Source organism: Molossus molossus, unplaced genomic scaffold, assembly GCF_014108415.1.
Source record: "Molossus molossus isolate mMolMol1 unplaced genomic scaffold, mMolMol1.p scaffold_m16_p_9, whole genome shotgun sequence".
Taxonomy (NCBI): domain Eukaryota; kingdom Metazoa; phylum Chordata; class Mammalia; order Chiroptera; family Molossidae; genus Molossus; species Molossus molossus.
Window position 1 is genome coordinate 103360968 of NW_023425403.1, and position 24801 is coordinate 103385768.

Here is a 24801-nt window from a genome sequence, read left to right on the forward strand (position 1 = left end):
GTGAAGCTAGAAATAAATTACAATAAAAACACTTAAAAACATGTAAACACATGGAGGCTAGTATAGCATGTTATTAAACAGTAACTGGGTTACCAAGGAGATCAAGAAAGAAATAAAAAACTTTCTGGAAACAAATGAAAATGAAAACACAACAACACAAAATCTATGGGACACAGTGAAAACAGTCCTGAGACGGAAGTTCATAGCATTACAGGTCTACCTCAAGAAACAAGAAAAATTTCTAATAAACTAACCCTAAAACTTAAAGAATTAGAAATAAAAAGAGAAGAAAAACCACAATAAGTAGAAGGAAGGAAATAATGAAGATCAGAGGGGAAGTAAATGGCATAGAGATTTAAAAAATAATACATAAGAGCAATGAAACCAAGAGCTGCTTCTTTGAGAAGATAAACATGATTGATCAATCTTTCGCCAGACTCATCAAGAAACAAAAGAGAGAGGACCCAAATAAATGAACTCAGAAACAAAAGAGGTGAAGTAACAACTGACACTACAGAAATACAAAGGATTATAAGAAAATACTATAAACAATTATATGCCAACATTTTGGGCAACCTTGGTGAAATAGTCAAATTCTTAGAATCATACAGACTTCCAAAACTCAACCAAGAAGAATCAGAAAGCCTCAATAGACCAATAACAACTAAGGATATTGAAGCAGTAATCAATAAACTCCCAGCAAACAAAAGCCCTGGTTCTGACAGTTTCACAGAAGTTTACCAGGCTTCTGCAAAAAAGAACTAATATATGCTCTCCTTAAAATACCAAAAAAAAAAAATCTAAGAGAAAAAAGAATTCCAAGCTTCTTTTATGAGGCCAGTATTATCCTAATTCAAAAACCACAAAGAAATTACAAAGAAAGACACAGGCCAATATCTTTGATAAACATAGATGCCAAATCCTTAACAAAATATTAGCAATTCAGATCCAGCAATGTATTAAAAAAAGTATTCACATGACCCACTGGGATTTATCCCAGAGATGCAAGTCTGGTACAGTATTTGCAAATCAATAAATGTAATACACCACATAAATAAAATGAAATATAAAAATCATATGATTATATCAATAGATGCTGAAAAAAACATTTATCAAAATCTAGCACCCATTTTTTATAAACTGTCAGGAAAGTGCATATAGAAGGATCATACTTTAACATAATAAAGGCCATAAATGACAAACCTACAGCTAATGTCATACGCAATGGGCAAAAACTAAAAGCATTTCCTTTAAGAACAGAAACAAGTCAAGGACGTCCGCTTTCACCACTCTTATTCAACATAGTACTGGAAGACTTAGCCACTATGATCAGACAAGAAAAAAAAAAAAGGCATTCAGATTGGAAAGGAGAAAGTGAAATTGTTATAATTCACAGATGACATGATATTGTTCCTAGAAAACCCTAAAGACTCAACCAAAAACCTACTAGATTTCATAAATAAATTTGTAAAAGTAGTAGGATACAAAATTAACATCCAGAAATCACTGGCATTTATACACACCAATAATGAATTCTCAGAAAAAAAATTTTAAAAAACAATCCCCAGAGATTCGAAAATGGTGGTGGAATGAATGAAGCTACACAGACTGTCCCCCAGTACCAAACTGAAATTACAACTAAAATAAAGACAAATCGCCCTGGCCAGTTTGGCTCAGCGGTTAGAGTGTCGGCCTGCGGTCCGGAGAGACCCGGGTTCGGTTCCCGCTAAGGGCACGTACTTCGGTTGCAGTTTGTCCCCGGCCCTGGATGGTCGTGCGGGTGGCAGCCACTCGATGTGTCCCTTCACGTCAATGTTTCTCTCTCTCTCCCTTCCTTTCTCTCCCTCCCACTCTATCTGTACAAAAAATGGAAAAATATCCTCGGGTGAGGATAAAAAAAATAAATAAATAAAGACAAATCATCAGGAAAAAGCAACAGAAAAGCAGCCTGCGAGGATCGTATAACCAGGAACACTGACTCAATCCTGGTAAAATTGCGGAGGCGTGGGGGGAGGGGGGCTGGGAGCCCACAGACAGCAGCGGCCTTAGCTGTGAGCAGCACTCTCGGGGTTAAACTCCCAAGCCCGCTCCACAGTGCAGAGCCCGGACAGATGCTAAAATAGCCACAGCCACTCACCATGGGCTCCAGCACAGGGAGGGCAGACTGGACTGGAACTGTGTGGGGACACTTGGGATTTGGAGGGCGCTCAGAGCTTTTGCTTAGTTGCAGTCATGCAGGACAATGGCCATCTTATTCCTTCCCAGGGCTCTGGGAAGAGGCAGCAGCCCCTCCCTTGGAGATTCAAACCTATCCAGATAGGCCATTGAAATGCAAATTGAAGCTCATTAACAACCAGCATCTGCCCCACCCTTGGGAAATCTTCTTACACTGAGCACCCGAGGGAGTTTTTCATTCAATTGACAACCCAAGGCTCTTCAAGTAACCACGATTAATAGCCTCCAGGCAAAAAGCTAGAGGATGACTGAACCATTCCTGGGCTAGCAACTCTTCCCAGGAAAGTAAGACTTGACAGTGGTGTTTAATGTGGGTCCTCCCTCACTCATCCAAACCCAGGAGAGGGAGCCACAAACAGCAGAACACCAACACTGACAGGGAAAATTTGGCAGACTCCAAAGCCCACTATAATAGGCAAAATGGTGAAACAAAGAAACAAAAGCCAAATGAAAGAACAAGAGACCTCTACAGAAGATGAGATAAATGTGGAGTAGTTAAGCAAGTTAGCAGAGCTAGAATTCTGAGCCATGATCTTGAGGAAGCTCAACAGCATGGGTAAGGACATCAACACCATGAGTAAAGACATAGAAATGTTGAAAATCAACCAACTGGAAATTAAAAACCACCAAGAAAAAATCAAGAAAGGCATATCAGAAATAAAGAACACATTGGAAGGTCTAAACAACAGACTAGAGGAAGCTGAGGACCGCATCAGTGAATTAGAAGACAGGGTAGAAAAAAATCAAACAATCAGAAAACCAAAAGGAAAAAACAATTAAAAAACAGGAAGTTAGCTTAAGAGAACTGTGGGACAACTGGAAACTTAATAATATTCACATCATAGGAGTCCCCAAAGAAGAAGAAAATGAGCAAGGGTTAGAGAATATATTTGAAGAAATAGTGACAGAAAACTTTCCTACTTTGGTGAAGGAAGAAGGCATTCAAGTTCAAGAAGCACAGAGAACCCTAAGTAAGAAGAACCTAAACAGGCCCACACCAAGACACATAGTTATTAAACTGCCAAAAATTAAAGACAAAGAGAGAATCCTAAAGGCATGACAACATGGAGGGACCTGGAAAGTATTATCCTAAGAGAAACAAACCAAGCAGAGAAAGACAAATATCACATGATCTCACTTATTTGTGGAATATAATGAACATAACAGTCTGAGGAACAGGGTAGACCCAGAGATGTGGAAGTAGGGTACAGACTGACAGCCCTCAGAAGAGGAAGTGGCGGGGGGGATAAATCACAGAGCTTATATGCATGTACGCATAACTGATGGACATGGACAACAAAGGTTGGGACGGGTGGGGGGGTATGGAGAGGAGGGTGTCAATGGGGAAAAAAGGAGAAACATCTGTAACAAAAATAATAAATAAATAAATAAATAAATAAATAAATAAATAAATAAAAGAGATAAGAATTGACATTAAAGCTCAACTCAGTAAAGTTAATCCTAGGCTAACTTGAACAAACTTCTGAAGAAAAGCTTAGAATTCCAGCAAATGGAGCATGGAACAAAAGATGTCTATTCACTAACATCTTTGTGCCTGGGACCAGGCATAAAGAGTAAAGATAGCTTGTTGCCATATAAACTCAAATGGAATTGTTCAGAACAAGAGTCTTCAAGATTCAGCATCTCTGATCAGAAGTTGTGAGAGATTCATATCCGCCACAAATCTGGCTGTTTGGCAGGCACCTCAGGCTGATGCCAGGCTGTTGAAGGGCACCCTCTGGCAGGGTCGGTGCTCGGGGACGTTGAAATGTGCATCAGCAGCACAACTTTATTGCATAATGTCATTATCGAATTGGATTTTGAGCAAATGTACATTACTTTCTTTTTAAAGGTAAAAAGCAATAAAAAAAATGCTGGGTTTTTTTAATTAAATGAGTGCCTAAAAAACATCAGCTTTGTTTGGCTTCTGGTTTTACTTATTTATTTTTTTGTTGATCCTCACCTGAGGATATTTTTTCCTTTTTTTTTTTAAGAGTGGATGGAAGGGACAGAGGAAGAGAGAGAGAGAGAGAAACATCATTGCGAGAGGGACCCAACCAGGGCTGGGAACCAAACCGCAACCCAGGTACATGCCCTTGACCAGAATGGAACTCACAACCCGTCAGTCTGTGGGCCAACGTGCTAACTGCTGAGCCCAATCAGCCAGGGCTGGCTTTTGGTTTTGTTTTCGATTGAAAACTCAGCACACCTACTGCCTCCTTGCAAGCAAGCAAGCAAGCAAGCAAGCGAAAGAACGAACGAATCTGTGGAAAGTCTCTACTAACTAAAGGGGAGAAGTTCTTCACAGTTTGGTTTTATTTTTGAATGATAGCCATTTACTTATTTTCAAGCACTTATAAGAAATTAATCAACACCTTTGTGTCAGTTTCTAACCTGCCTAGTACTGTGTTGGGTATAAAAAGTGATAGAGCCCTGGCCGGTTTGGCTCAGCGGTTAGAGCGTCAGCCTGCGGTCTGGAGAGACCCGGGTTCGGTTCCCGCTAAGGGCATGTACCTCGGTTGCAGTTTGTCCCCGGCCCTGGTTGGTCGTGCGGGTGGCAGCCACTCGATGTGTCCCTTCACGTCGATGTTTCTCACTTTCTCTCCCTTCCTCTCTCTCTCCTTCCCACTCTATCTGTACAAAAAATATCCTCGGGTGAGGATAAAAAAAACAAACAAAAAAAAGTGATAGAACATTTCTTCGATTCTCATGAATATCACACTCTTGTTGAAGGAGAAACTAAAACGTATTACAGTTAAAGGGCTGGTAAGTAATAATGTGTCAAAATCCCAAGTGCAAATTCAAAGAAGGAACCGTCATGAACAGGAGTGATCAGGGAAGGATTCGTGGTCCTTACCTGCCGCAATCATCCTTCATGCCTAAGATAAAAAGAAATATCTAAGCATCTGCTGCGCTCACCTCTTCTCCATCTAACAGACATTTATCCAGATCCAAACTGACTGCCCAACTTTCACTATAGCTCCTTGTTTCCTGTTAGATCCTTTAACACAATCTTTGTTTAACATCTTGAAGGCTGAATGGAGAGAAAGAAAATCTGGCCCGTGAACAAGGTTCTGGGAGCCGCACAGAAGCGACGTCACCTCCCAAGATGCTCGTCGCATACGCAGTTCCTGACATTCTTGCTTGAATCTTCCCTTGGTGGCCTTCACTCAGGCGTCATCTTTTGTGCAGCGACCCAGGCACGTTTCTCATAAACGTGAATCCTGTTCTCAGCCAGGTGTGTAGCTACAGGGCACACAGCCACAGGATGAGATGAGCCAGGACGAGACACTGTGCAGAGGAATTCTTACTCGGGCTTCTTACACATACAGCTGGGATGTGGGCCACAACACAGATGTACAGCCTAATCATACATGAGGCTGTTTCTTGAATTGAGGGTATGTGTCTAAGTGCACTATGACATACAGACTTTAGCCCATATACACATACTATTCACATACCTGATACATGCATGCCACACACGGCCAGGCTGGCTAGTTATGAAAGGACAAGTATAGTCGTTATGATTCTGATCTTTTGACTCATCAAAAATGTAACAATGAACTAAAGAACTTTTGGAACTTTTGATTCATCAAAAATGTAACAATCAACTAAAGAAAGAATCACTACTTTTTTTTCTAGTGTAGAGTGCTTTTATTTTCTCAAATTTTTATGATCACCATTGAGGAAAAGATTAAGTTCTGAAGGTGCCAAAACAATATGTTAATGGCAGTGTGGCTACCAGCTTGACAATCCAGGGGTCTTCATGGAATAGAGAAGCTAATGAAGACCAGGCAGCAGGGAAGATGGAACTTAACAGATCTTGAGTTCTAGAGATAGATCTACTATAGTCCCTAACATCAGCCCCTAGAAGGAATCATCACTTTACTTGGTATGTTTTACATATTTCAAAGACCGACAATGACTGGTCTTCATTTGTTTGGCAAACACTATTATTAAACACCAACTGTGGCCTTTTCTAGGCCGTTGTGGCTAGGCTGATTAACAAATGGTCACTGCCTTTTGGGTGCTCATTACTTTATAGGGGGACTCTAGAAGCAGGAAGGAAGGTCTCAGAGGGGGTGGCCTGAATCCGTCTTTAAAGATAAATTGGTCAACACAATTGGAGGGAAAGAGAGTTAGAAAAATGGACCTTTCAGAAAAAGCAAGTCCCTTGAGCCAAGGCACGGGCACAGGAGAAGCCAGAGGAGCTGAGACCTGTGAGACACTGCATGTGACTGAGTTAAGGAGCCTTCGAGAAATACGACTGGAGAGGTAGCGAGGGCCAGCGCCTGTGCCACACGAAGGAATGGCTTCTTTCCCTGTAGGCAGGAGGAGTCCATTGAGGTGTTTTAAACAGGCAGCAATGTAATCAAATTTACTCTTCGGAAAAAAGACCTGATTAGTTCTTGAGCTCGCATTTCTTCTCTTGTAAGTTCACCATCATTTTCTTGTCTGGTCTTCAGACTCTGTTATCGATCGAAATAAAGTGACGGGAGTGAAGAGGCCGTGCTCCTTACTCTCCAAAGTCTCAGTTCACACTGCTTTTAAAGAGTTACTGTCTTACCTGCTTTAGGAAGGCCTAGTCTGGCATGAGATTAAAGTACAACAAACGCAGAGAAGCCAGCTCGCGGTACTGTTGTCACTGACATGCCTGTTGGACCCCATCAGTTAGCCAACAGCGAGCAGATTACAGATGAATCAGTCTTTACAATCGGACCAGCTATGGACAAATTCAGAAAATAATAGGTCTAGCACAAACCTCATAAACCATTGAGTCTTTCATTTTATTTTTCTTTCATCTGTGTCCCAACCCAGGGATTCTGATTTCATGCATTAGCAATGTAGCCTGGGATTGGGGTTTTAAAATCTCTCCAAGTAATTTGAATATGCAGTTAGGTTTGGCAACCACTATTCCAGTGTTGTGTGGCTTTAGACACATTCTCCAGTAATATATAACTCACATTCTACATAGACCATACTGAAACATACAGAAAAAATGAAGGAAGCTGATAGTATCTGTTAAGGGTAAAACTGTATGTACATTCGACCAAGCAATCCTACTCTTGGGAATGTGTCTCTTAGAGATGATTGCCCATGTGAAAGGACGTGTACACAGAAATACCACTGCAGCGTTGTCCAGGTGCACAGAAATGGAGCGTCAGGTTTGGTCATCAGTGGAGGAATGATTGAATAAACTGCGGCACATCCCTAAGATAAATAATCTCAGATTTTTCCAGTTAGCTCAGGAATTCCAAACACTTTTATTGCGTGGGGGTAAAAATTAAGATTCAAAGAAAGATGAATTAAAATCCAAATGTATAAAACAAGGAACGGCCAAACATTCTGGAGGTGTGCATTTGTGTACATATTCATATTAAACCAGTGGGAAAATAACGTTCAGTTTCATTAGTCTTTTTTTTTAAGAGTCTATACATTTATTGAGTAAAAACAAAATCAATGTCAAACATATTAAATTCCGTTGGGTTCACATTTGGCTGTTGTCCATTTTGCAGCAGAGATGAGCCGGGTGAAGGGCAGTGATGCTGCCGGTGAACAGAAGCCCCCCTGGTATGATCAAAGCAGGCGCCACGCGCGGCGCAGGACGATGGTCCAGGAGCGGGCATCACGCGCGCCGCAGGGCCACGTTCCGGGAGCGGGCAGCGAACCAACGCTACCACTTCCGCGAGCAGAGGGCCAGTGCCCAGTGCCCAGCGCTCAGCGCCGCGGGAGCAGCTGCAGGGGCCACGGGCTCCTGCAGACCTGCTGGCTCACTGGGGAAAACAGTGACCACGTCGTGCCCTCCGGTGGCACAGTCAGCTGTGGTCGTGGTTTTTACCGTAGGTTTGATCTTCCACGAAGTGGCCCTTCTGTTGCAGGCTTGGGCCGCAGTCGGTGCACACACCGCACTCGGTGGCGGTGGCGGTGGCGGTGGCGGTGGCGGCTTGACAAACACACCGACAGTGCCAGCGCCCCATCTGTCACACGTGGGCAACTTCTGGGCATTTCCAATGATGCGGCCACTTTGGTAGCCGGAGTCTCAACACTTGAGTCCCGAGGGCTTGTTGGGTTCCCGTTGCCCCTCAGCCTCCAGGATTTCCTTCGAAGTCAGTGGACTGTTTCCGGGGCTCATTTAACTCCTGTTGCTCCTGAAGCAGCTTGTAAACCAGACTCCGCGGAAGAAGAGTGCACCTGGAGACTGGGGGTGCGCCGAGGCCCTCGAGGCGTTCGTCTCTGGTCCTGGCTGCCGCCTCGGGCTCCAAGGGCTGCTGGAGTCGGAGATGTTTTCCGAGGGGCAGAGGCCAGAGGGGCTGCTGTGCTGGTTTGTGACCACCCGGGGCCGAGCTGGGGGTGGTGAGCAGCGTGGCGCTCCGCTTGTGGGCAGTTCCAGTGTGCACGACCTCTTGCGGTTCAGAGGCTAAATTCATCTCGTGTGGTTTTTTCCTTCCTGTCACCAGAGGAGAGCCAGGTGGAATAAATTCATACAAAAATAAAGCAAGGAGGAGGGATAACAGGAGACAAGAAATTTCAACAAATTTCCTAAAGACAGAAAGCAGATGGGCAAGGCAGCTAAGGAGCTGGAGCCCAGAATATATCTGCGGTGGACACTGCGAGATGACCTCCCTCCCCAGGGAGGCCTGCGGAGCCTCAGGCCTGGGGAATAGCCAGCAGAGGGCAGAAGTGGAGGAGAAGGCGGACAGCAGAGGCCACGGCTGGATGTGCGTCCATGTGACAGCCGGGTCAGTCCCCTCTCTCCCCGTCCCTCCCCGGCCCCTCCAGAGCATGTGGAAGGCCAACATTGCCACAGTTAAAAATAACATTAAAGGAGGTTTTCATAAAAGAAAGGTACCGATTTACTTAGGAAGATGTAAATCTGTCCTAAACACTTTGTTGCATCGTACTCCTTCCAGCTCCACGAAGCCAGGACCAGCTCCAGCACGGTGCCCATGCCAGGGCACCGCAGGCGATCTGTGACGACGGAACAGCTCCTCTCGAAACCTTTTCAACCCATCACAGACTGGTACTTCAAAAAATACGATAAAAATGAATTATTAGAAAAATGAAATTGTGAAGGCAAAGACATACAAAGTAAAAACAAAGTGTTTTATTATTAGCTTCAGGACACACAAGATGGCATTTTAATCAAGGTAACAGGAACAAAATTAAAATAGGAAAGAAAGAATCACCAAAATGGTACACATTTGTTGAAAGTGTGCATATAGAAAATTTCAATAGAGGGCTATTGTTAGCGTTAATAAATGTCTGTCATTCTGCAATTGTAACCAGAGGTTATGAAGGACGTGATGTCCCTGTGCAAAAAAACCTGTAAGCATTGGATGGACACCATGTATAAAAACATTGCAAGTTTTTATTGTGAAAAAATGAGCCTGGTTTTGCTTTTCAATTTATTTAATCCATGTTGGACTATTGACAATGCAACTCACAGAGGATAATACGTATCTAAACTGTTTCCACATATTTTGTGAGGTATAATTTACACACCCCAACATGTGCCATTTTAAAGTGCACATTTCAGTGGTTTTCAGTATATTCACAAAGTCGTGTGACCATCGGCACTCATTCCAGAACATCGTCCTCCCTCCGCATGGAAACCTCATGCTTGTGAGCGGTCATTCCCTGAACTCCCTTCCTCCAGCCTCCGCTAACTACTGATCTACTGTCTTTATGAATTTGCCTATTAGGGACATTTCATATAAATGGGCTAATGCAATAGGGAGCTTTTTTGGCTCTAGCTTCTTTTACTTAGCATAATGTATCAAAGGTTAATTCATATTGTAACATGTATCAGTACTTCATTCCACTTTATGGCTGAATAATACCCCATTAAGTGAAAATGCCACATTTGTTTATTTGTTCATCAGTTGATGGACAGTTGTGTTGTTTCCACTTTTTTTCAGAAATTATCAACTGTTTTCCACAATGGTTCAATCATTTTATGTTCCTGACAGCAATTTATGAAAGTTCTAATTTCTCCACATTTTCACCAATACTTATTTCCTTTTTAAAATTATTATTACTATAGCTTTTCTAGTGTGTATGAGATGGTATCTCATTGAGGCTTTGATTTGCATTTTTCTAATAACTGACGTTGAGCATCTTTTATGTGCTTCTTGGCCATTTGTAAGTCTTCTTTGGTGAATGTCTATTCAGATCGTTTGTCCACTTTTAAACTGAGTTATCTTTCTTTTTACCATTGAGTTGTAAGAGACCTTTATATATTCTGGATACTAGGCTTTTATCAGATACATGATTTACAAATATTTTCTCCCATTCTGTGGGTTTTTTCACTTTGTTGATAGTTTCCTCTGATGCAGAAAAGTTTCCAATATTGATGAAGTGCAATTTTCCTGTGTTTGTCTTCAGTTACTTGTGCATTTGGGGTTACATCTAAGAAACCATTGCCTAGCCCCAAGTCATGAAGACTTACATAATGTTTTCTTCTAAAATTATTATAGTTTTAGCTCTTAAATGTAGGTATTTTATCCATTTTGAGTTAATGTTTGAATACAGTGTGAGGTAGGGGTCCACATTCATTCTTTTGTGTGTGGCTATTCAGTTGTTCCAACATCATTTGTTAAAAATACTCTTTTATTGACTTCCGGTCAAGACGGTGGGTAGGTAAACGCGGTATCGCGTCCTCCCACAACCATGTCAAAGTTACAACTAAACTACAGAACAACCATCATTCAAAACCACCTGAAATCAAGCTGAATGGAAGTCCTACAACTACGGGATTAAAGCAGCAGCCACATGGAGCCTGGCAGGAGGGCGGAGGGGACGGGCTGGTCCCACACCCACGTGTGGCGGATAAAATCAGGAGGACACCTTGGTTGGGAAGGTCCTCCCTGAGGACTGAGGGGTCCCCGTCCCACACCAGGTGCCCCGCTCAGGGTTCCAGTGCCAGGAAGAGGATCCCCATCACTTCTGGCTGGAAAACCAGTGGGAACTGAGGCTCAGGGAGGCTGAGGCGGCTGGAGCCCCAGGCAGCTCCTTAAAGGGCCCGCGCACGGACTTATCGGACTCTCTCCCTCTAAGCTCGGAGGGGAGGCAGCTCGAGGGGCGCCAGAGACACACAGGGAAGAACTGAGCTGTTTGGCACTGGAGCGAGGGCTGGAGACGGGGCTTTCTCCGGGACAAACGTGCTGTCAGAGGCCTTTGTTCCTTTGGTGAGCCCTTCCCTGGGGCAGCAGAGAGAAGCCATATCTGGGACTCCAGCAACCTCGTTCACACTGGTAGCCCCGTCCTGGTGACTCCCTGAGGTCCCACCCCACCCAACTTTCAGGCCCACCCAAGCTGTTGCCACTTGCTTAACCATAGGATTGGCCGGTCTTGGATCCTGCTTCAGGTTTTTCCTAAATTCTTTCAAACGAGCAGCATTTGGGCTCAGCTAGCCCCATACCGCTCGTTAAGTAATACACAGAAACAAACACAGGGAGGCAGCCAAAATGAGGAGACAAAGAAACAGGTCCCAAATGAAAGAACAGAACAAAACCCCAAGAAAAGAACTAAGCGAAATGGAGATAAGCAACCTAACAGATGCTGAGTTCAAAATACTGCTTATAAGGATACTCAATGAACTTAGTGAGAACCTCAGTGAACTTAGTGAGGGCCTCAAGAGCATAAAAAAGGACCAGTCAGAATTGAAGGAGGCATTAACTGAAATAAAGAATAATTTACACAGCTTCAATACTAGAGTACGTAAAACCAAGAAGCAAACCATCGATTTGGAATATAAGGAAGCAAAAAATGCCCAATCAGAACAGCAAAAAGAAAAAAGAATCCAACAAAATGAGGATAGTGTAAGGAGCCTCTGGGACAACTTCAAGCATGCCAACATTTGCATCTTGGGGGTGCCAGAAGGAGAAGAGCGAGAACAAGAAATCGAAAACCTGTTTGAAACAATAATGGCAGAAAACATTCCTAACTTGGTGAAGGAAACAGACATACAAGTCCAGGAAGCACAGAGCGTCCCAAACAAGATGAACCTTAAGAGGCCCACACCAAGACACATCATCATCAAAATGCAAAAGGTTCAAGATAAAGAGAGAATCTTAAAAGCAGCAAGAGAAAGGCAGCTAGTTACCTAGAAGGGAGTACCCATAAGGCTGTCAGCTGATTTCTCAAAAGAAACTTTGCAGGCCAGAAGGGAGTGGCAAGAAATATTCAGAGTGATAAAAAGCAAGAATCTACAACCAAGATTACTCTATCCTGCAAAGCTGTCATTTAGAATCGATGGCCATATAAAGAGTTTCCCAGACAAGAAAAAGTTAAAGGAGTTCATCACCACCAAACCGTTATTATATGAAATGATGAAGGGACTTTTTGAAGAAAAGGATAAAATATATGAACAAACAAAATGGCAATGAATACATATCTATCAACAATGGAATCTACAAACAAAATGAACAGGTAGATCAGAAACATTTTCATAGATACAGAGAACATTTTGTTGGTTGGCAGATGGGAGGGGGTTGGGAGAATGGATGAAAAAGGTGAAGGGATTAAGAAGTACAAATTCATTGCTAGACTGACAAACCTCAAAGGGAAAGGGATTGGGGGGGGGGGGGGTGGGAAGAAATAAACCAAAGACCTTATATGTATAACCAATGGACTCAGACAATAGTGTGGGAACAGACGGGAGGGTGGCGGGAGTGGGGAGGAGGGTGTCAATGGGGGAAAAACGTGGAACATCTGTAATACATTCTACATTCAACAACAAAGATTTTTTTTAAAAAAACAAAACTTTTTTTTTCTTCATTGAATGGTCTTGGCACCTTTTGTCAAAAGTCAATTGAGCCCTGCCGGTGTGGCTCAGTGGATTGAGATCCTCCCATGGACTGAGAGGTCCCAGTTCGATTCCTGGTCAGGGCACATGCATGGGTTTTGGGCTTGATCCCCAGTAGAGGTCGTGTAGGAGACAGCTGATGGATGTTCTATCTCTCTCTCTCCTTTCCTCTCTCTAAGTAAATCATTAAAAACATATTAAAAAAAAACAAGAATCAGTTGACCATAGATGCGGTGGGTTTATTTCTGGACTCTCAATTCTATTCCATTGTTTTGTGTGTCTATTCTTTTATTTTATTTTATTTTTTTATCCTCACCCTCGGACATTTTTCCATTTTTTGTTGATAGAGCGGGAGGGAGAGAGAGGAAGAGAGAGAGAGAGAAACATCGACATGAAGGGACACATCGAGTGGCTGCCCCCCGCACGACCAACCAGGGCCGGGGACAAACTGCAACCGAAGTATGTGCCCTTAGCGGGAACCGAACCCGGGTCTCTCTGTACCGCAGGCCGACGCTCCAACCGCTGAGCCAAACCGGCCAGGGCTGTGTGTCTATTCTTATTTCAGTACCACACTGTCTTGATTGCTGCAACTTCGTAGTAAGTTTTGAAATTGAGAAATGTGAATTAGTAACTTTGGTGTTTTTGTTTTGTCTTAATTGTTTCAGCTATTCTATATTTCTGTATGAATTTTAGAATCAGCTTGTCAATTTCTACAAAAGCAGCAACAAAGTTTTTTTTTAAAACTCACCCAAGGACATTTTGGCATTTATCTTCAGAAAGAGCAGGAAGGAGAGAAGGAGGAAGAGAGAGAGAAAAATCTATGTGAGAGACGCATCGACTGGTTGTCATCCACACGACCCCAACCGGGGCTGGGGACAAACTGCAACCGAGTGCCCTTAGTGGGAACCGAATCGAGGACTCTCTGGTCTGTGGGCTGACACTCTAACTGCTGAGCCAAACTGACCAGGGCGCTACGGAGACTTTGATAGTGATTCCACTGAAACTAGATTAATTTGGGTAGTAATCCCATCTTGACAATCTTAAGCCTTTCAATTCATGAATACGAGATGTTTTTAAATTCACTTATGTCTTATTTAATTTTTTTCAACAGTGTTTTGTAGTTTTCAATACACAAGTCTTACACTTCCTTTGTTACGTTTATTTATAAGTATTTTTTTAATTCAATTTCAAATTGGATTATTTTATTAATTTCATTTTTAGCTGTTTATTGCTAGTGTAAAATACAACTGATTTTTCTTTATTGCTAAACAAATTCATTAGCTCTAATAATTTTTTTTTGTGTGGATTCTTTAGGGTTTTCTGTATATAAGCTCTGTCAACTGCAAAAACAGATAGTTTTTATCTTTCCAATTTGGGTGCTTTTTATTGCATTTTCTTTCCTAACTCACCTGGTTAGAACTTCCAGTACAGTGTCTTGCTCCTAAACTTAGTGGGGAGGTTTTCGTCTTTCACCCTACATATGATGTCAGCTGAAGATTTTCATAGATGCTCTTTATCAGGTTAATGAAGTTCCCCTCAATTCCTAGTTTGGTATTTTTCATCATGAAAGTATGTGATTTTGTCAAATGCTTTTTCTGAATCCATTGAGATGATCGTGTGGGTTCTTTTTTTGTTTATTCTGTTAAAGTGGTGTAATACAGTGATTAGTTTTTTTATCCTCACCTGAGGACATTTTTCCTTTTTTTTTTTTTCTTTTTATCCTCACCCGAGGACATCCCTCCTTCTTCGTTCTGGTAGAGTGGGAGGGAGAGACAGGAACAGAGAGAGAGAGAGAAACATCGATGTGAAAGGGACACATCGAGTAGCCGCCACCCGCACGACCAACCAGGGCCGGGGACAAACTGCAACCGAGGTATGCGCCCCTAGCGGGAACCGAACCCGGGCCTCTCGGGACCGCAGGTCGACGCTCTAACCGCTGAGCCAAACTGGCCAGGGCCATTTTTCCATTTTTTGTTCAGATAGAGTAGGAGGGAGAGAGAGAGAAACATCAACGTGAAAGGGACACATCAAGTGGCTGCCTGCCGCACGACCAACCAGGGCCAGGGAAAAACTGCAACCGAGGTACGTGCCCTTAGCGAGAACCGAACCTGGGTCTCTCTGGACTGCAGGCTGACACTCTAACCTCTGAGCCAAACCGGCCAGGGCAGTGATCGATTTTTTTATGTTGAACCACATTGGAGAAAGATTTCCCTAAACAACCAAAGCCGATGAACCTTGAATCTACGTGCATTTTGGGTTATCCCTTTAACATTTGGCCAGACAGTGTACAATTCTGCCTTAGTCTCCACGTGCTGTTTGTGCAGAGCCTCAAGGTCAATTAGACTTGAGAGCTTAGACTTTCTTTCCCTTTTTTTGAAATACTTTTCCTTTATTGTTGAAGATATAACAGAAAGAAGATGGCGTGGGCAGGACCGGAGGGAGGGTGAGTGTGTGAGGGAGTGTGAGTGGACGTGAAGGTGGACGACCAAACCCGAGCAGTGTCGAGCCACAGAGCAGAAGGTCCCTGTGCTGTGGACGGAGCAGCTGGCTACTGCGGTGAGCGGCCCTTCAGGGCGCTTCTCCCTGCATCACGAGGAGGTCCCACCACTCTGGAAGATCCCGGGTCTTCCCTGGGAGGAGGAAGTGGGAGTGGCTAGGGCCCAGCAACCTGAGCCCACCAGCGCACCTGGCACCATCGGACTAGTGGACACTGTGTCAACACAGACCGGTGCACAGTAGTGGAGCTCCCAAGGTGGAGTCACAGAAGCCACGGACAGCCCGGAGCCCAGCACCATCCCCCACAGTAGCAGCCCAATCAGAGTCCAGATACACCCCCAGCAACAGAGACTGGGGAGCAGACATCCATCCCCAGGCAACAGAAGCACAGACTAGCAGATGAGACCCATCTCCAAAAACTACAGCAAAAGCTGAGCAGGAGTGGAGCCCCACAGGGCAGCAGCACTCCCCAGCCACCAGCTGCGGGACCTGGGGCTCCACAGAGGCCTGTGCGGTCCAGCAGCTCACAGGAGAAGTGGGAAGCCGGAGCCTGAGAGGGACTGGTGCGATCCAGCTGCCCACCTGCAGGAAGTGCAGAGTGTGGGGGCACCACAGAGGCCTGTGTGACCCAGCTACACACAAGATAGGCGTAGAGGATGTGAAAATGGAGGTGGAGTAAATGGAAGCAACATAGACGATCTCCCAGGACCAAACGGAAATTACAACTAAAATAAAGACAAATCCTCGGACAAAAGCAACAGAAAAGCAGCAGGACAGGACCATATAACCAGGGATACTGGTAGGATCTGTGGAGGCTCGAGAGGGTGGTGGGCTGGGAGCCCACCCAGAGCAGTCTTAGCTGTGAACAGTGCCCTTGGGGAATAAAGACCAAGCCCACTCCACAGCAGAGAGAGCCAGGACAGAGCGCTAAAATAGCCACAGCCACGCTCCTGGGGGCTATGGCAGAGGGAGGGCAGACTGGGCTGGAACTCTGTGGGCACAACCGGGATTTGGAAGACACTCAGAGTTTTTGCTGAGCTGGGGCCATAAAGGACAGTGGCCTGTGTGCTCCTTCCCAGAGCTGTGGGGAAAGGCAGCAGCCCCTTCCCTCAGAGATTCAGCTTTTCCCAGGTGAGGCAAAGAAATGCAAATTGAGACTCATTAACAATCAGCATCTATCCCACCCTCTGGAAATCCTCTTATGCAGAACACCAGGGCTACATTCCAAGGCACTGAGTAACTGAGCCTACTAGCTTCCAGGAAAAAGCTAGAGGATAACTGAACCTTTGCTGGGCTTGCAAATCTACCCAGGAAAGTAAGACCTGACAATGGTGTTTAACGTGGACCCATCCAGGCTCATCCAAACCCAGTAGAGGGAGCCACAAACAGCAGAACACCAACACTCATATGGAAAATTTGGCAGGCTCCAAAACCCACTGAGATAGCCAAAATGGTGAAACAAAGAAACAAATCCCAAATGAAAGAACAAGAGAACTCTATCAAAGATGAGATAAATGAAATGCAGTTAAGCAAATTATCAGAGGTAGAGTTCAGGGCCATGATCTTGAGGAAGCTCAACAGCATGAGTAAGGACATCAGCATCATGAGTAAAGATATAGAAACACTGAAAACCAACCAAGTGGAAATGAAGAATGACATAGTAGAAATAAAGAACACATTGGAAGGACTAACCAGCAGAGTAGAGGAAGCTGAGGACCAGATTAGTGAATTAGAAGACAGGGTAGAAAAAAATCAACCAATCAGAAAACCAAAAGGAAAACACAATAAAAAAACAGGAAGACGGCTTAAGAGAACTGTGGGACAACTGGAAATGTAATAACATTCACATCATAGGAGTCCCCATAGAGGAAGAAAATGGGCAAGGGTTAGAGAATATATTTGAAGAAACAGTGACAGAAAACTTTCCTAACTTGGTGAAGGAAGAAGGCATTCAAGTTCAAGAAGCACAGAGAACCCCAAGTAAGAAGAACCCAAACAGGCCCACACCAAGACACATAGTAATTAAAATGCCCAAAATTAAAGACAAAGAGAGAATCCTAAAGGCAGCAAGAGATAAGCAACAGTTTATTTACAAAGGAAACCCCAATAGACTTTCAGCTGACTTCTCAACAGAAACACTACAGGCCAGAAGAGAGTGGCATGAAGTAATCAAGGTCATGAAAAACAAGGATTTGAATCCAAGACTACTCTACCCAGCAAGGCTATCATTCAAAATAGAAGGTCAAATAAAGAGCTTCCCAGCCCTGGCCGGTTTGGCTCAGCGGTTAGAGCGTCGGCCTGCGGTCCGGAGAGACCCGGGTTCGGTTCCCGCTAGGGGCACGTGCTTCGGTTGCAGTTTGTCCCCGGCCCTGGTTGGTCGTGCGGGTGGCAGCCACTCGATGTGTCCCTTCATGTCGATGTTTCTCACTCTCTCTCCCTTCCTCTCTCTCCCTCCCTCTCTATCTGTACAAAAAAATGGAAAAATATCCTCGGGTGAGGATAGAAAAAAAAAATAAAAATAAAAAAAAAGAGCTTCCCAGACAACAAAAGGCTAAGGCAATATATTAACACCAAACCAGCACTGCAAGATATCCTAAAAGGACTGCTGTAATTAGTAGAAGAAATAAGAAAAATAGAACCACACTGAACAAAAATGGCAATAAATAAGTATATATCAATTATCACCTTAAATGTGAATGGCTTGAATGCTCCGATAAAAAGACACAGAGTAGCTGACTGGATGAGAAAGCATGACTCACATATATGTTGTTTACAAGAGACCCACCTCACAGCAATACTCACATAGGTTGAAAGTGAAAGGATGGAAGAAAATCTTCCAACCAAACAGAAAGGAAAAGAAAGCTGGGGTAGCAATACTCATATCTGATAACGTAGATTTCAAAACAAAGACCATAACTAGAGACAAAGAAGGCCACTACATAATATTGAAAGGATCTATCCAACAGGAAGATATAACCTTGAAAAACATATATACACCCAATATGGAGCACAACATATATTAAACATCTTCTGGAGGACTTCAAAGGAGGAATTGACAGCAATACAATCATAGCAAGGGACTTCAACACCCCACTGACATCACTGGATAGATCACCTAGACAAAAAATTAACAAGGAAACACAGACTCTAAATGAAGTGCTAGATAAGATGAATTTAATGCATATATACAGAGAATTACACACCAAAACTGCAGAATTCACATTCTTCCAAGTGCACCTGGGACATTATCAAAGATAGACCACATGTTAGGGCACAAACTAAGTTTCTACAAGTTCAAGAAGATTGAAATCATATCAAGCATCTTCTCAGATCACAATGGCATGAAACTAGAAATTAATCGCAACAAGAACATGTAAAGACATTTGAAAACATGGAGGCTAAATAGCATGTTATTGAACAATGAATGGGTTACCATGGAGATCAAGGAAGAAATTAAAAACTTCCTGGAAACCAATGAAAATCAACACACAACACAAAATCTATGGGATGCAGCGAAAGCAGTTCGGAGAGGGAAGTTCATAGCACTGCAGGCCTACCTGAAGAAGCAAGAAACATTTCTAATAGACTATCAGACCTCACAACTTAAAGAACTAGAAAGCAAACAAAAAGAAAACCCCAGAGCAAGTAGAAGGAAGGAAATAATAAAGATCAGAGCAGAAATAAATGACATAGAGACCAAAAAAAAAAAAAAAAAACAACAACAAAACAAACAAACAAAATTTCAAAGGATCAATGAAACAAAGAGCTGGTTCTTTGCAAAGATAAACAACATTGATGGACCCTTAACTAGACTCACCAAGAAACAAAGACAGAGAACCCAAATACACAAAATCAGAAATGAAAGAGGAGAAGTAACAACTGACACCACAGAAATACAAAGGATTGTTAACAAATACTCTAGCACACTGCTGGTTTGGATTGCAGACTGATGCAGCCACTATGGAAAACAATATGGTGTTACCTCAAAAAATTAAAAATTAAATTGCCATTTGAGTCAGTGATCCCACTTCTAGGAATATACCCTAAGAAGCCTGAAACACCAATCAGAAAGAATATATGTACCCCCATGTTCATAGCAGCACTATTTACAATAGCTAAGATCTGGAAACAGCCCAAGTGTCCATCAGTAGAGGAATGGATAAAAAAGCAGTAGTACATATACACGATGGAGTACTATGCAGCTACAAGAAAGAAAGATCTTTTATCCTTCGAGATGACATGGAGGGGACCTGGAAAGTATTATCCTAAGGGAAACAAGGTAGGCAGAGAAAGCGAATATCATATGATCTCACTTATTTGTGGAATATAATGAACATAACAGTCTGAGGAAAAGGGTAGACCCAGAGACGTGGAAGTAGGGTACAGACTGATAACCCTCAGAAGAGGGGGTTGTGGGGGGAGGGAAGAGATAAACCACAGAACTTTTATGCATGTATGCATAACCGATGGACATGGACAACAAAGCTGGGTATGGGTGGGGGAGATGGGGAGGAGGGTGTCAATGGAAAAAAAGGAGAAACATCTGTAACAAAAATAAATTCAAAAAAATACTATGAACAATTATATGGAAACACATTCAACAATCTAAGCAAAATGGACAAATTTCTAGAAACACATAGTCTCCCGAATCTGGACTGGGAAGAGATATAAAATTTGAATAGACCAATAACAACTATGAAAAAGACACTATAAAGAAAGAAAACTAGCCCTGGCCGGTTTGGCTCAGCGGTTAGAGCGTCGGCCTGCGGTCCGGAGAGACCCGGGTTCGGTTCCCGCTAAGGGCACGTACTTCGGTTGCAGTTTGTCCCCGGCCCTGGTTGGTCGTGCGGGTGGCAGCCACTCGATGTGTCCCTTCACGTCGATGTTTCTCTCTCTCTCTCCCTTCCTCTCTCTCCCTCCCACTCTATCTGTACAAAAAATGGAAAAGTGTCCTCGGGTGAGGATAAAAAAAAAAAAAAAAAAAAAAAAAAAAAAAAAAAAAAAAAAAGAAAGAAAACTACAGGCTAATATCCCTGATGCCCATTGAGTATGATGTTGGCTGTAGGTCTTTCATATATGGCCTTTATTATGTCGAGATATGATCCCTCTATTCCCACATTGCCGAGCGTTTTTATCAGATATGGGCGCTGGATTTTGTCGAAGGCTTTTTCAGCGTCTATTGATATGATCATATGATTTTTATCTTTCATTTTGTTTATGTTTACTATTTCCTTCCTTCTACTTGCTCTGGGGTTTTCTTTTTGTTTGCTTTCTAGTTCTTTAAGTTGTGAGGTCTGATAGTCTATTAGAAATGTTTCTTGCTTCTTCAGGTAGGCCTGCAGTGCTATGAACTTCCCTCTCCGAACTGCTTTCGCTGCATCCCATAGATTTTGTGTTATTGTGTGTTCATTTTCATTGGTTTCCAGGAAGTTTTTAATTTCTTCCTTGATTGCCTCAGTAACCCATCAATTCTTATCTCTTTTAATCTGTGCAAAAGTTCTCAAGGAGGATATAATCTATTATTTCTTCACTTGAAGCCCTGCATATTAATCACTACTTATAGCAATTCTTTTTTAGATTTGCTTTCTAGGAAAACAATTTTTTAAATCCACATTGTTTTTTCTGTCTGCTGGAAATGTTACACATTTCTCTCGTTTCCACTTTTGCATTGGCCTTCGGACTCTCAGAGCCCTGTTGTGTACTCAAACATCAAAACCATGTTACATGTTAGCAACATTGTATTTACTATATCTTTTCCTTTTGACCCTTTTTTTCCCATTTTCATTCTTTTATTAAGTTTATTTTGTGCTGTCTGTTATAAATTAATACTATTTTCAAGAATGGCAGGATTTCTACGAATGATAAAGCATAACTGTCTTTTATTGTCCAGCCACATTGTCTTTGTTTTATGCCTCTAGGAAGAAACGGACTGCATCTCTTTAAAAAAAAATAAGTAGCAAATGCTATCTTCTTCATGAGGTGAACCATAGTCACAGCATCTATACTGACAATAGACGCCTAAGAGCAAGGATTGCATTTGATAACCAGGAAATGTTTTTACACATCTTCAGTAGCTTCAGCCTCTTGTGTTCTTTGCCCTATTTATTTACTACATCACTCAGGAAGGGTGCACAAGTTTAGTATCTGAGAAAAGATAAAATTACACAGAGAACAATTCAGTTAGAATGATCATGGTTAAATAGAGCAACAATTAAATTAAATTTAAAATGTCAGTGTGTGTGTGAACGTGAGACCGGCCTGGATGATCAGCTCAGACTGTGGAGGGCTGCCTCACCAGGCCCTAGCATTAGCCTTCGATGGTGTGCGGAGCTCCTCCGCGTACCGCTCAGAGTTGAAGCAGAAGGTGTTCCTGCCAGGGACAGACACAGAGTCTCAGTACTCGAACCTAAGGATTGATCCAACAGCTTGGAACACAGATCGCTTAGCTACTCTTTTATAGTCCTTTGTCTCAGAGGGCCACTGGAATCAGTCACCTTTCATGATCTTGTTCTGTTTTAATAATATCTTAAGTTGGATCTTTTATCAGACACTTGAGAGAAGAACCTCACTATGTCAATCAATTATTAGTGGAAGGCAGCGCGCTATCCGTGCAAACGAAGGCAGCCGGTGAAGCCCTCTTGGAGCCACCTCCGTGGGCACTGATACCGTCCGCGCCGAGCTCCCCCTTGGGCGTCTGGGGCCTTGCACAGGCCAGCTTTCATTAGTTAAGCACCCTGGGTGCCATGTGTTTCCATCGTCTGCTCTTCCTGTGCTGTGTACTTATTATTTTTCCTATTACATCACAAGTTCCTCAAGTCTAGGAGCAACGCTGGTTTTCTTTGGCGATCCTGTACAGCGCAGTGCCCCGAGTCTCCGTGTGTCCTTTCTGCGTTGTGCGTGGCTCCCACCGTGCGGGGCGGGGTCACTGTCAGATTCCCTGGAGAAGCCCAGAGTGACGTCTGGCCACCAAGCACTGCAGCCCTTGGGCAAATGAAGTCCTCAAGCTCTCTGGCCTCAGTTTTCTCATTTGTAAAATTGGAGGATTGAAACGGGCTTCTGTTTCGAACAATCCCATTTGAGTTTATACTAGAACAATCTTTTGTACACCCCCTCACCCCTCCAACAAACATAAAAAGAAAAACAAAGGTGGGTCCTTCCTCAAAACCGTGTCCCCATCCGCGGCTTTAATGATACTGCTGCGCCCTCCTGTGGTTGAAGGTGAATTCACCAAGCTGTTGGGGGGAAGGCAGGGCTGGGGAAGAGGGTCAGGGATACACACTGCCCCAGCCGGTGATCCGTATGCAGATGAGTCTACCGATCCAGAAAGCACCGGATCGCCACCTAGACTGGCTGCTGAGTACAACTGAGAGGCCCTAGGTGCCAGCGGGCCACCTACGCTTGGTAACAGGAAATGGAGTATTTTCAGTAACTCCTAAGAATCTCAGCACGCTGATGACTCAGGGGAATCAGCTTTCCTTCCGTGGAACTGGCAGGTGAACCTCAGAAGAGGGGTGCTACCTACCCCACCAGGACACCTAACAGTCTGCTGGCAGGCCTCGGTGGAATCCCCCCACTTCCTGGTTTGGCTGCCCCCCGCTTCCCCTCCCACGTCCGGAGGCGTGGTCCGCTGACACTGGAGACCACTGGAAAGCGGGGCTCCACTCTGCTGCCCGGGGTGCGCTTCGATGGGACGGTCACTGAATCGCTGCCGGCTTCCCTGTTCTCGGCTGAGCGCCTGGTTCAGTCAGGTTGCCATGAGGTACAAAGACACGCCACGTGCAGAACCCCGGCACCGTGAAGGTGGGGTCCCCTTGCGCACCTCACGGTGTTCCACATATGTCTGGATTCCCTTCGTGGCACACAGAGCTGGTTTCCGGTCCAAGTCTGAACCACCTCTGTGGCCGTGACGTGGCTCACATCCTAGACTGTCAGAGACGGGCCACCAGCCAGGGCCGCTGCGCCCGTGGCTACCACCAGGAGGAGAGGAAGAGTCAGGGAACCTTTGGGACCCACTGTCACCATAAATGGACATTATTAACCACTCACTCTATTTGGGGCACTGTAATAGAGGCTGGGGACTATTAAGAAGAATAATTAAAGAAACCACATATTCCAGATTTTCATTGGTAGGTTCCCATAAGCATATCTGTGCTGCTCAGATCCCAGCCCTGGCTTTTGGTTCTGAAAGATGCTATAGATTTAAGACACGTTTTCTGCCTCGAAGAGATTTACATACTAGCTAGAAAGAAAAGGCAGATACAGAGATAACAAATAGTCAAAATATCTTTTAAAACATTAAAAATTGTGTGAAAATACACCTAATATAAAAATTTATCATTTTGCCCTGGCCGGTTTGGCTCTGTGGTTAGAGTGTCGGCCCTCGAACCAAGGAGTCTCGGGTTCGATTCTGGTGAAGGGCACGTGCCTTGGTTGAGGTTCGGTCCCCAGCCCTGGTCAGGTGGTGCGGGAGGCAACCAGTCGATGTGTCTCTTTCACGTCGATGTTTCTCTCTCTCTCCCTCCCTCCCTCCCACTCTATCTGAATATAAATGGAAAAATATTCTCGGCTGAGGATTAAAAAAAATTTTTAAAAGAATGTATCGTCTTAAATCAGTTGAAATTTCCGCATTGTTAAGAGCATTCACATTGCTGTGCAATCAATGTCCAAGACACTTCATCTTACAAAGCCGAAACTTCGTGTTTATTAAACACAACTCGGCATGCCCCTCCCTCTGCAGCAGGCAGTTCGACGGCACGAACGGAGTGGGGACCGTGAGCCATGTGTGGAAGGTCACCAGGGCAGAGGGCCCACGCACCTAGCAATGGGCAAAACTGGGAAAACAAGGGCCTCGCCCCCAGGGTGACTTCCCCTCTCTCAGCATGCTGTTGGTCATGTGGTGTAGCCCTCCTAACCTTTCACTGGTCACGTGGTTCAGACCCTCCCCTGACCTTTCCTCCCCTAGCGTGTCTCTAGTCATGGCCTAGACCCCCTTCGAGGAGGAGCAAGGGGGCCGGAGAGAGTAGCCTCATATGCCTCCTGATAAAAGCCCTTGCACGACTACGCCCTTAAATATTAAGTCCTCGAGACAATGATGCTCTGACCCACATCAAATAATCTTAGGGTTGACCACAGAGACCCAGTTTTGTTACGTTTCAGCTTCAGGCCCAGAAAAGCAGCAAGCCCGAGTGGAGGGATGGCGTGCTGGATGGGCGTGAGCTGTGATGACGACTGGCCTGCCCTGGTGCCGACCGATCAGCGGAGAC

At 44.0% G+C, this 24801-nt stretch overlaps 1 pseudogene; it reads right to left on the reverse strand.

Moving 5' to 3' along the window:
- Positions 1-8051: 8051 nt before the first annotated feature.
- The window catches only part of LOC118622483, a 38816-nt pseudogene continuing 22066 nt past the window's right edge, over positions 8052-24801 (reverse strand).